Here is a 14,114-nt window from a genome sequence, read left to right on the forward strand (position 1 = left end):
ACTATCGTTCATGGGTTAGGCATTAGAGACAACCACATTCACTTTAAATAGGGCACCACGTAATTCCGATGAGATGACACCGTATGAATTATGGTTTAGAGAAACCTAAGTTGTCGTTTCTTAAAAGTTTGGGGCTGCGACGCTTATATGAAAAAGTTTCAGGTTGATAAGCTCGAACCCAAAGCGGATAAAATGCATCTTCATAGGAAACCCAAAACAGTTGGGTATACCTCCTAATTCAGATCCGAAAGCAATATGGATTGTTTCTTGAATCGGGTCCTTTCTCGAGGAAAAGTTTCTCTCGAAAGAATTGAGTGGGAGGATGGTGGAAACTTGATGAGGTTATTGAACCGTCTCTTCAACTAGTGTGTGGCAGGGCACAGGAAGTTGTTCCTGTGGCACCTACACCAATTGAAGTGGAAGCTTATGATATTGATCATGAAACTTCGGATCAAGTCACTACCAAACCTCGTAGGATGACAAGGATGCGTACTACTTCAGAGTGGTACGTAATCCTGTCTTGAAGGTCATGTTGCTAGACAACAATGAACCTACGAGCTATGGAGAAGCGATGGTGGGCCCGGATTCCGATAAATGGCTTGAGGCCATAAAATCCGAGAGAGGATCCATGTATGAAAACAAAGTGTAGACTTTGGCAGAACGGCTCGATGGTCGTAAGGCTAATGAGTACAGATGGATTTCAAAAGGAAGACGGACAATGATGGTAAATGTCACCATTAAGAAAGCTCGACTTGTCGTTAAGATGTTTTCCGACAAGTTCAAGGAGTTGACTACGATGAGATTTTCTCACTCGTAGCGATGCTAAGAGTCTGTTGGAATTATATTAGCGATTACTGCATTATTTATGAAATCTTGCAGATAGGATGTCAAAACATTGTTTCCTCGACGATTTTAATGAGGAAAGGTTGTATGTGATACAACCGGAAGGTTTTGTCAATCCCGAAAGATGCTAATAAGTATGCAAAGCTCCAGCAATCCTTCTAAGGACTGGAGTGAGCATCTCGGAGTTGGAATGTATGCTTTGATGATGATCAAAAATTTTGGGTTTGTACAAAGTTTATGAGAAACTTGTATTTCCAAAGAAGTGAGTGGGAGCACTATAGAATTTCTGATGAGTATATGTTGTTGACATATTGTTGATCAGAAATGACGTAGAATTTCTGGAAAGCATATAGGGTTATTTTGAAAGTGTTTTTCAATGGAAAGCCTGGATTAAGCTACTTGAACATTGAGCATCAAGATCTATAAGGATAGATCAAAATGCTTAATAATACTTTCAAATGAGCACATACCTTGACATGATCTTGAAGGTGTTCAAGATGGACCAGTCAAAGAAGGAGTTCTTGCCTGAGTTGTAAGGTACGAAGTTAAGACTTAAAGCTCGACCACGGCAGAATAGAGAGAAAGGACGAAGGTCGTCCCCTATGCTTAAGACGTAGGCTCTTCAGTATGCTATGCTGTGTACCGCACCTGAAGTGTGCCTTGCCATGAGTCAGTCAAGGGGTACAAGAGTGATCCAAGAATGGCTCACAGGACAGCGGTCAAAGTTATCCTTAGTAACTAGTGGACTAAGGAATTTTCTCGATTATGGAGGTGGTAAAAGAGTTCGTCGTAAAGGTTACGACGATGCAAGCTTGACACCTATCCGGATAGCTCTGAGTAGAGAGACCGGATACATATAATGGAGCAATAATTTAGAATAGCTCCAAGTAGAACAGTTGTTTGGAATAGCTCCAAATAGAGCGTGGTAGCTGCATCTAGGAGATGACATAGAGATTTGTAAAGCACACACGGATCTGAAAGGTTCAGACCCGTTGACTAAAACCTCTCTCACAAGCAACATGATCAAACATAAAACTCATTGAGTGTTAATCACATAGTGATGTGAACTAGACTACTGACTCTAGTAAACTCTTGGGTATTAGTCACATGGCGATGTGACCTGTGAGTGTTAATCACATGGCGATGTGAACTAGATTATTGACTCTAGTGCAAGTGGGAGACTGTTGGAAATATGCCCTAGAGGCAATAATAAAAGTATTATTATTATATTTCCTTGTTCATGATAATTGTCTTTTATTCATGCTATAAATGTATTATCCGGAAATCGTAATACACGTGTGAATACATAGACCACAATATGTCCCTAGTGAGCCTCTAGTTGACTAGCTCGTTGTGATCAACAGATAGTCATGGTTTCCTGGCTATGGACATTGGATGTCGTTGATAACGGGATCACATCATTAGGAGAATGATGTGATGGACAAGACCCAATCCTAAGACTAGCACAAAAGATCGTGTAGTTCATTTGCTAGAGCTTTGCCAATGTCAAGTATCTCTTCCTTCGACCATGAGAGCGTGTAACTCCTGGATACCGTAGGAGTGCTTTGGGTGTATCAAACGTCACAACGTAACTGGGTGACTATAAAGGTGCACTACAGGTATCTCCGAAAGTATCTATTGTTTTATGCGGATCGAGACTGGGATTTGTCACTCCGTGTAAACGGAGAGGTATCTCTGGGCCCACTCGGTAGGACATCATCATATGCGCAATGTGACCAAGGAGTTGATCACGGGATGATGTGTTACGGAACGAGTAAAGTGACTTGCCGGTAACGAGATTGAACAAGGTATTGGATACCGACGATCGAATCTCGGGCAAGTAACATACCGATAGACAAAGGGAATTGAATACGGGATTGATTAAGTCCTTGACATCGTGGTTCATCCGATGAGATCATCGTGGAACATGTGGGAGCCATCATGGGTATCCAGATCCCGCTGTTGGTTATTGACCGGAGAACGTCTCGGTCATGTCTACATGTCTCCCGAACCCGTAGGGTCTACACACTTAAGGTTCGATGACGCTAGGGTTATAAAGGAAGTTTGTATGTGGTTACCGAATGTTGTTCGGAGTCCCGGATGAGATCCCGGACGTCACGAGGAGTTCCGGAATGGTCCGGAGGTAAAGATTTATATATGGGAAGTCCTATTTTGGCCACCGGAAAATGTTCGGGATTTTTCGGTATTGTACCGGGAAGGTTCTAGAAGGTTCCGGAGTGGGGCCCACCTGCATGGGGGGACCCACATGGACGTGGGTAGTGGGGGCAAGGCCCCACACCCCTGGTCAAGGCGCACCAAGATCCCCCCTTAGAAGTAATAAGATCATATCCCGAAGGGATAAGATCAAGATCCCTAAAAAGGGGGGATAACAATCGGTGGGGAAGGAAATAATGAGATTTCTTTCCTCCCACCTTTGCCAACGCCCCAATGGACTTGGAGGGCAAGAAACCAGCCCCCTCCACCCCTATATATAGTGGGGAGGCGCATGGGAGCTTCACCCTTGCCCTGGCGCAGCCCTCCCTCTCCCAAGTGCTCCTCCTCTCTCGCGGTGCTTGGCGAAGCCCTGCAGGATTGCCACGCTCCTCCATCACCACCACGCCGTTGTGCTGCTGTTGGATGGAATCTTCCTCAACCTCTCCCTCTCTCCTTGCTGGATCAAGGCATGGGAGACGTCACCGGGCTGTACGTGTGTTGAACGCGGAGGTGCCGTGCGTTCGGCACTTGATCATCGGTGATTTGAATCACGACGAGTACGACTCCATCAACCCCGTTCACTTGAACGCTTCCGCTTAGAGATCTACAAGGGTATGTAGATGCACTCTCCTTCTACTCGTAGCTGGTTTCTCCATAGATAGATCTTGGTGACACGTAGGAAATTTTTGAATTTCTGCTACGTTCCCCAACAAGAACCTCTCCTCCTCTCTCTCTCTCTCGGTGGCGCCGGAGTGCCACCGGGAGGGGAATCATCGCAGCGGTGATCGTCTTCATCAACATCACCATCATCATCACCATCCTCATCTCTTTTACGCGGTCCACTCTCCCGCACCCCGCTGTAATCCCCTACTTGAACATGGTGCTTTATGCCGCATATTATGATCCAATGATGTGTTGCCATCCTATGATCTTTTGAGTAGATTTCCTTTGTTTTTGGGTTGATTGATGATCTAGATTGATTTGAGTTGTATGTTTAATTATTGGTGCTATCCTATGGTGTCCTCCGTGTCGTGCAAGGGTGAGGGATCCCCACTATAGGGTTTGCAATATGTTCATGGTTTGCTTATTGTCTGTGTTCCGTGAGTGACTGAAACATAAACACGGATAAGTGGGTCATGGCGTATGAGAATAAAGAGTACTTGATACTTTAATGCTATGGTTGGGTTTTACCTTAATGATCTTTAGTAGTTGTGGATGCTTGCTAGAGTTCCAATCATAAGTGCATATGATCCAAGAAGAGAAAGTATGTTAGATTATGCCTCTCCCTCATATGAAATTGCAATAATGATTACCAATCTTGTTAACAATTGCCTAGGACAATTCCGCACACCGACCCATCATTATTCCACACTCGCTATTTATAATACCTAAGTAATATATTCTAACTTTATGATAACAGCACCTACTTTTATATGTTAGCTCTCTGACACCATGCAAAGTTATCCTCTTCATACGCACAACATAGTTTTATTTCCCGTTTCTAGTTGGAAGCAAACTTTCGGTGTACGCAGAGTCGTATCAGTGGCAGATAGGACTTGAGAGAATATTGATCTTAACTTTAGCTCCTTGTGGGTTTGACACTCCATACATATCACTTCCACCTTTGGAAATTGCTACGATGATTCCCTGCACTTGGGGATTAACAAGCTCTTTTCTGGCGCCGTTGCCAGGGAGCAATAGTGTGGGGTTGATATTCTCGTGTGTGCTTGTTTGCTTTCTTCACTAAGTAGTTTTTTCCCTTTTTTGTTTTGCTTAGTTGTGGGCGAAACATACAAAAAAATTAAAAATGAAAATACAAAAAAAATTACTTGCCTCTTATGCCTAAAAAGGTTTTTCAAAAAGAGAAGTGATTGGAAAGTTATGCATTAGAGAAGTGAGGGTCGACCTTGAACACTTGTGTTCATGCTCATGGAAACAATGTAGAATTTTTCATGGAAGTTTCTCAAAAATAAGTATCCCCTTGTATATATCCATTGTACTATAAAAATAATGTGCCAACCTTTGGTTTTAGGATGATAAGATTGCTTGTTTACTATGTGCAGTGCAAAAACAGAAACTTTGGCTGTAGCCCGTGAATTTACATTTTTTTACTGGAAAGCCAAATGGGTCTGAAACTTTTTGCACGGTACTTATATATAATTTGTTTAGATTGTCCTATTTTTTAGAATTTTTGGAGTTACAGAAGTATACGAAGTTTCCAGATTACTATAGACTGTCCTATTTTTGACAGATTCCGTTTTCTATGTGTTGTTCGCTTATTTTGTGAATCTATGGGTAGTATCAGGGGTATGAACCATGGTGAAGTTGGAATACAATAGGTATAATGCTAATATGAAATTGGACATAGTAAAGGTAGTGATTTGCTTTATTATACTAATGGATCTCACAGAGTCTTTGTTAAGTTTTATGTGGATGAAGTGTTCGAAGAACGAGGAGTTACCGACGTGAGAATAATAAAGAGATGCAAGATTTCAAGCTTGGGGATGCCCAAGGCACCCCAAGTAAATATTTCAAGGATACTGAAGCATCTAAGCTTGGGGACGCCCCAGTTGGCATCCCATTTTTCTTCTTCAACAATCATCGGTATACCTCGTTTTTTGTTTTGTTCACATGATTTGTGTCCTTTGTGTTTTTATTTTTATTTATGAACCATGCTAGTATGAGATAACCCTTCATTGATTTATAGAACACTTCATGTGCTTCACTTATATCTTTTGAGTATGAGCTTATAGAATGCCCTTTGTGCTTCACTTAAATCTTTTGAGTATGGTTTTATAGAATGCTTCGTGCGCTTCACTTATATATTTTGAGCATTGGATATTGGTTAATCTATATTAATTGTAGAATGCTCCATGAACTTCACTTATATCTTTTGGAGTATGAATAATACTATCATCGAAAGTGGGTTTGGAAGAGTGTCAACTTTAGGAAGTAACAATCCCACTATTTTGGAGGCTGTTGAATCTTAGTGTGATATTTATGAAAGTGGATTCGGAGAGGTCTTGACTTTATTTAGTAATGATTCCACTATTTTGGAAGAGGTTCCAATTGATTATGAGAAAAAAGTTACTATCTATGATGATTATTGTGATGACATGTATGCTATAAAGAATAATGTTAACCATGAAACTTGTCATCATGATTTTAATTTTCAATTGGATTATGGCTCACATGATAGTTATTTTGTTGAGCTTGCTCCCACTGTTCCGAATGAGAAGAATTTGTTCATGTGGAGAGTATTACAATTTCTATGCTTGTAGATCATGAAATTTATGCTTTATGTGATGGTTATATTGTTGAATTCATTCATGATGCTACTGAAAATTATTACGAGGGGGGAATATATGCTTGTTGGAATTGCAATAATATCAACTTTCCTCTCTATGTGCTTAAAGTTTTGATGTTATGCTTGTTTTCCCTTCCTATGCTAGTTGATTCTTTTTCCCATAAATTGTTTGCTCACAAAAATCCCTATGCATAGGAAGTGGGTTAGACTTAAATGTGCTAGTCATATGCTTCATGATGCTCTCATTATGTTTTCATTCTTATCTTTCATATGAGCATCATTGACATCATCATGCCTAGCTAGAAAGGCATTAAAGAAAAGCACTTGTTGGGAGACAACACAATATTTATCGTTACTGTTTTTGTGTGTTCACATGATTAAGCTACTGTAGTAATCATGTTTTATACCAAGTAATACCTTTGGGATGGCTTACGGTGATAGTTGATTTGGTCTTGCTGAAAAATAGAAACTTTTGCATTCATTGCCAGGATTTAAAAAAATCACAGAACCATGCTTTTGATATGAAATTTTTACACAAAATTGATATACAAATTGCCCGGGCTGTCCTAATTTTTCAGAATTTTTGGAGTAGCAGAAGTATGGTTGCTGTTCAGATCATTACAGATTGTTCTATTTCTGGCATATTCTGTTTTCAATGCATAGTTTGCTTGTTTTCTAGTTTCTATGGCTTATATTGCTCAATATAAATTGTAGAAATGATATGGTACAGTAGGCATTGTGTGAGAACAATTATGAATCTTCTCTTTGATAGTACCAAAGTGAATGATTTACTCTTTATCATACTAACCCAGCTCACGATGTTTTGTGTCATTGAAGTTTCCAAGTTTTGGGTGAGATATCAATATAAGGATAATATGGAGTGGAAAGACCCTAAGCTTGGAGATGCCCAAGGCACCCCAAGGTAATATTCAAGGAAGACTCAAGCGCCTAAGCTTGGGGATTCCCCGGAATGCATCCCCTCTTTCGTCTTCAAAACCATCGGTATACCTTACTCAGAGCTATATTTTTATTCGTCACATGATATGTGTTTTTCTTGGAGAGTATTTTAAATTTTACTTGCTGTTTGAATAAAACCGCTGGATCTGAAATCTTGAATGAGAGAGAATCCTCCCATGGCTAGTTAATTATTTGACTACTCATTGTCCTTCACTTATATCTATTAGGAGTAGTTTGACATTTACTCACGTGCCTCACGTATATCCTATGAGTAAATGGTTGAATGAATTGAATATCATAAATCTATGAAACCTATATATATATCATAAATCATATATATATATAGGTTTCATATAGTTTTCAAGAAAGTTTATGATCTATACTTTAACATGTGAATAGCTTGTTACTTGATCATGAGAAGTTTTATGAGTTGAGCTACTATTATGATATATAATGATGCTAGAAAAGGTGACTCAAATTATCATTGATCAAACATGCGCACTTGCTAGCATTCACACTTCATAAATTATTTCTTTTATCATTTACCTACTCGAGGACGAGCAAGAATTAAGCTTGGGGATGCTGATACGTCTCCAACATATCTATAATTTATGAAGTATTCATGCAATGTTTATAATGTTTTTACTTGATTTTGGTATGATTTGATTAGAACTAACCCGGACTGACGCTGTTTTCAGCAGAACTACCGTGGTGTTGTTTTTGTGCAGAAATAAAAGTTCTCAGAATGAGCTGAAAATAAACAGAGAATATTTTTGGAAAATATAAAAAATACTGGAACAAAACGCTACCGAAAGGGAGTCCTGAGGCCACCACGAGGGTGGAGGGCGCGCCCCCCTAGGGCGTTCCCCCTACCTCGTGGACTCCCCATGGGCCCCTTGACGTGAAACCGATGCCAACCCTTCCTATAAATCCTAAAAACCCCAGAACAGAAGGGAGATCGGAAGTTCCGCCGCTGCAAGCCTCCAAAACCACGAGAAATCAAGCTAGGCCCTCTCCGGCACCCTGACGGAGGGGGGCATCATCACCTGAGGCCATGGGGGACGATCTCGGAGGGGGCATCATCCCTATGAAGGCCAAGGACCAGAGGGAGAACCTCTCCCCATCCGGGGGGCATGGAGGAAGAAGCACAAGTGATAGAACCTCTCCTCCTCTCTCTCGGTGGCGCCGGAGTGCCATCAGGAGGGGAATCATCGCCGCGGTGATCGTCTTCATCAACATCACCATCATCATCACCATCCTCATCTCTTTTACGCGATCCACTCTCCCGCACCCCGCTGTAATCCCCTACTTGAACATGGTGCTTTATGCCACATATTATGATCCAATGATGTGTTGCCATCCTATGATGTTTTGAGTAGATTTCCTTTGTCTTTGGGTTGGTTGATGATCTAGATTGATTTGAGTTCTATGTTTTATTATTGGTGTTTTCCTATGGTGCCCTCCGTGTCGCACAAGCGTGAGGGATCCCCGCTGTAGGTTTTGCAATATGTTCATGGTTTGCTTATTGTCTGCGTTGTGTGAGTGACTGAAACACAAACACGGATAAGTGGGTCATGGCGTATGGGAATAAAGAGGACTTGATACTTCAATGCTATGGTTGGGTTTTACCTTAATGATCTTTAGTAGTTGCGGATGCTTGCTAGAGTTTGAATCATAAGTGCATATGATCCAAGAAGAGAAAGTATGTTAGCTTATGCCTCTCCCTCATATGAAATTGCAATAATGATTACCGATCTTGTTAACAATTGCCTAGGACAATTGCGCACACCGACCCATCATTATTCCACACTGGCTATTTATAATACCTAATTAATATATTCTAACTTTATGATAACAACACCTACTTTTATATTTTAGCTCTCCGATACCATGCAAAGTTATCCTCTTTATACCCACAACATAGTTTTATTTCCTATTTCTAGTTGGAAGCAAAACATTCGGTGTACGTAGAGTCGTATTAGTGGGAGATAGGACTTCAGAGAATATTGATCTTACCTTTAGATCCTTGTGGTTTCGACACTTCATACTTATCACTTCCACCTTTGGAAATTGCTATGATGATTCCCTGCACTTGGGGATTATCAATGACTGTTATCCAACTTTGGGTGCTAGCTGAGAAATTTGTTGGAACTATTATGACTGATGCTTGATGGCTGGCTCATTTGTTGATGAATTCTCTGATTTTGATAGTGAATAGACTCTTCATAACGCTGATGTCATCAACTGTATGTAGATTCCTTGAAGAGGAATGTAAGCATTTAAGGAAGAACCCTCCTTCTAACATTTCTATTTCAGACACAATATGGGAGGATCTTCCAAGGAATATACACATGGAAACTGTTGAGGTAAGTGCTATGATGGGTGGATACTTTATAGAATTAGACAATGATGGTGTGTCTTAAAGGGAACGAGAGTTGATTATTGAGAAATACACCATAGTTCATAAGTAACAAGCTATTTGGTAACGAAAGGTGATTTGTTTCTTCTTGCTTGACTTATCACATAACTGTCCAGGTCACTGAATCTATAGGAATTTTGTTTTGTTTGGGATTTGTTCCTGGATTTCTACATTCAAAATTGTTTAGATTGTGTTCTGTAATTAAATTACATTTTACTCTTGGTACGTTGTTACAACAACCAGGTTCCAGGGCAGAACAATGCGTATGATTGTGGTATCTTCATGCTTTACTATATTCAACAGTTTATAACTGAAGCACCAGAAAATTTCACAAGAGATAGACTAGACATGGTTAGTGGTGCCAACTCCTTCCTGCATTTTTTCAATTCTTATAATGCTTTGTCTATTTAGCTTAGCAAGTTCCTTTTTTGAGGGTTTAACACTGAGCTTGTATTGGCTTTTACAGTTTATTCGTAGTTGGTTTATATTTGAAGAGCCTTCTAATTTAAGAAACGAGATACGAAACTACTACTGAACGAGTTTGAAAGTGCGAGGGTTGATGATGTTATGTCTGAGGCAGCTACAACTGATGGCTCTGACTATGACTATTTCATGAAGAAAGGAAAATCAAAGGCACCTACAGCTGATGGCTCTGATGAAGACTGTGTGATGAAGGAAGGAGAATCAGAGGCGTTTACAACCTGTGCCATTTCAGAAATGGGTGCAGATGATGTTAAGACATTTGAAGGAACATCTTAGAGCACCCGCAAAAGTGATGTCAGGAGCAGAGTATGTGTTCTTTCTGAAGAGGTTACATTGTCTGACAGCTCAGAAAGTGAAGGAGTTGTTGACTTCCTACCGTCTGACGGTGACAATGAAGAGGTCATGCATAGAGGAACACAACAGGATTTATTATATTGTGATGACAGTGAAGTGAAGGGGAGCCTTGGCGCAGTGGTAAAGCTGCTGCCTTGTGACAATGAGGTCATGGGTTCAAGTCCTGGAAACAGCCTCTTACAGAAATGTAGGGAAAGGCTGCGTACTATAGACCCAAAGTGGTCGGACCCTTCCCTGGACCCTGCGCAAGCGGGAGCTACATGCACCAGGTTGCCCTTTTTTTTATGACAGTGAAGTAGAAGAGGTCACAAATGCCCGGAAACAAAGATGAAGAACAAATGAAGAGGCCAGAGAGAGTTGGTGCCGTGCAAATCATAGAAGATAGAAATCCAATAGCTCTGCAGCATGACGTGACATGAAGGGCTCATCCACCCATTTCCAGTATGACCGAAAACCAATCCACGATTTTGCGGTGCCTGTTACCATATGCGAACCGTATGATAGTAGGTGATCAAAGGCATAATATATTGCCTGACAATGCATGATCGATCAATATTCCCCTAGCTCTTCTTGCCCTACGTCTCATAAAATAGTGCGCACCGATTGTCATGCTTATAGGAAAATCATCCACCATATGAAATATAGATATATTCCCGTTCAAACATAGCCCAACAACAAACTAAGGGCATTGTAGGATGGTTATAGCCCAACAACAAACTAAGGGCATTGTAGGATGGTTGATAAGACGGTCTTTTCTTGTGTAATGCATGCCGTTTTGCTAGAGAAGACAAAAGCATGTTATACAATAGATTATGGACCCTGATAAGTTTCACACATCAGGTGTATGCACATGACAACTCCCAATGTTTTTTATGGCAAGTTTAGTTACATGAAAATGACAACTTTAGTAAGAAAGTATGGCAAGTTTCGTGCTTCAGTTTATTTTTAACGGAAACTTGTCATGTGTCACTGGAATTTGCCATCCTTGCGTGACTGAAATTGCAATCGAAAAACGTCAGGGCCGGAGTACCATGCACCTGACGTGTGGCATTTATCATTTGGGTAGATTGTTTCTTAGTGTTATCTCTAACGTAAAGGCTTGCATGTCCACAATAATGGGATGATTAATTTAAAATAAAAGATATGTAACGTCTTTGGTGCAAGCAATGCCTCAAAGCTCCTCACCTAGGTTGTAAATCTGCAAGCACATATGGAGTTGCTCAAACCTCACCAGTACAAGGGCGCACAAATACTTGTTCTCCATCAAGCCCTGAAGAAGACAGTATTAAGGCCAAGGTTTTGGCTTACCAGAAAGGGGAAGCTAGGATGCCACACCCAGGACATTTAGTAAAGATTGAAAGAGAGAGCTACTTCAGAAATGATGTCACGTCCTGCACTTACATGCAGTATTCTCAGGGTTACAGTTCACATGTATACACACCATACTATAGAGCCTCATTTAATCAAGACAGTATCCATAGTAGCACCATGTTTCCTGTTGATATGTAAGAATATCTGCAAGAGAGTGGGTATTATGACACTGAGGGCCTCTAGTCGGTTGCCCTTGCATATCTCAACTAGGTGCCACATCATGTGTTTGGTAACTGCAAAACAACCAGTAATCCTCTTTCGATCAAATTCTAAGCCATGGACGACCATTGTAGAATGTTCCATGAGCAGCCTGTAATAAAATGTTGAATCAAGCAGGGTGTAGAAGATGTGATTTTTACTAACCATCATTGAAGTATGTTGAAATGCTTCATCGTGAATTTTTAGCTATAGTGACTTGGCAACATATGCCAAGCTATGTTGAAATGCTTCATCATTAATTCACTGCCTACAAGCCAGACATTTGGTTTAGTGCAACTGAGAAAGAACTTTCGTGCTTAGGGAAACACAATTAACATTGTAGTTTGTCGTGTGCGTATCCAAACGATAGGGATGACATAACAAGGCCTCATCTCTGCCATCAAAAGATAAGCAATAATTGGAATGGAAGTTAAGATCTGATTTAGTGGAAATCAACTAAATAACTAGTTAGGATCATGACAAAGACGCCAAACTGCCTGTGGCCATGCCACCGAGCGGCGGTTCATGGCTGTGTGAGGGAGTCAAAAAGCAGAAGGCAATTCCCCTGTTATAATAGACTTAATTAGGAGATGTGGTCTGCAAGCCTACTTAGCAAGATGGCAGCCATGTTTTTTAGATTAAGAGGAGGCATTCCGTCGAACAGGTTATGTTCATGGTGGGTGATGCTTGAAATCAGAGATACATATAGAGGTAGGCTGATCTGACCTGCACGAGCCTGCACGGTGGCAGAGTTTCATAGTGCTGGCATGCGAGGCATTTCGTCTCCAATCTACCGGTGAGCGACATCTAAAGCTCGGATGCCGGCGATCGCCGGAGGCGGGATTCAATCGAGCAATCGACCCCCAGCCGGGCGGCCGAACGCCCGTGGTAGTATGGGCCTATCTTATGGACATGGCCCATGGGATGTAGGTGGGCTTCCAAGCTTGAAGTATCCCACCTACCTTGAAGGCCTACTTTGTCACATGGGCTTCCAAGCACATCTCAACTCAGCCCTGAGAAATGACTGGAAAAAAAAACTCAGCCCTGAGAAGTGAGAGAAAAAAAACTTAACTCTAAACATTTTCTTTCTACAAAGAAAAAAATTGATGTTCCCGCCGTTTACTTTAGCTTGAGTCGAGAGGAGGAAAAATTTTACTAATTGACCAACATTCATCCAAAAGCAAACAAAAAAAGAATACCACTTTCTCAACTAGTTCATCCCCTCGACTTTGATACCAAAAAAACGTTGGTCCCTTGAGTGTCAAAACCATCTACATTTGGCCTATAACTCCGCATAAAGTTGTTTTCTTATGGTCACATGGTACGGTTTCAAGCGCAACAAAATGAGAACAAAAAAATCAATAAAACCTACAACTTAATAGGACATATAAGTATTCTACTATAGTAAAATTACTAAAGATTACATGAATGTAAAATGCTTAACAATTGTAATACTCCAGAAACTTTGGAACTCGGTGACAAAATTCAAGAAAGCCATGGAACATGATAAAACGTATTCAAGAAAATTAACCATGGATACCTGTGATTTCACCTAGTTATTAGTTACTCCCTTCGTCCCATAATATAAGATCGTTTTTCAAACTATGCTAGCTTGAAAAACGATCTTATATTATGGGACGGAGAGAGTATTTTTCTACCCCCCCTCCCACCCCCTCATTTTTCCTCATTTTCTTTTTTAGGTTTCTTTGTGTTTCGTAAAGTACTACTTTCATGGCTTTCTGTATTTTTGTTCAATTTCCCCCATGTTTTCTTTTACCTAGTTTATTTTTAAAAATATAAAACTTCAGCCTTTTGTTTTCATATATGTATTTTTTATTTACCTCACTTTTCTATTGATTTTTTTATGTAGGAACAGATACTAAATCTTGATGGTTTTAAGGAGTGAAAGTCTTTTTTTGCGGGGAGAGAACCTAGCTCACTTAGTGGGGGAAGAGAGTCTATAATTTT

The 14,114-nt window shown here is 40.5% G+C and overlaps 1 long non-coding RNA gene across 1 annotated transcript; it reads right to left on the reverse strand.

The window, feature by feature from the left end:
• Positions 1–11,765: 11,765 nt before the first annotated feature.
• Positions 11,766–13,021, reverse strand: LOC123094123 (uncharacterized). Its single transcript, XR_006445758.1, has 3 exons — positions 12,873–13,021; positions 12,312–12,414; positions 11,766–12,181 (listed from the first exon to the last, which is right to left on the reverse strand). It is a non-coding gene; the product is annotated as an uncharacterized lncRNA (long non-coding RNA).
• Between the last annotated feature and the right edge of the window lie 1,093 nt (positions 13,022–14,114).

The sequence above is a fragment of the Triticum aestivum genome, chromosome 4B (assembly GCF_018294505.1).
Source record: "Triticum aestivum cultivar Chinese Spring chromosome 4B, IWGSC CS RefSeq v2.1, whole genome shotgun sequence".
Lineage (NCBI taxonomy): Eukaryota > Viridiplantae > Streptophyta > Magnoliopsida > Poales > Poaceae > Triticum > Triticum aestivum.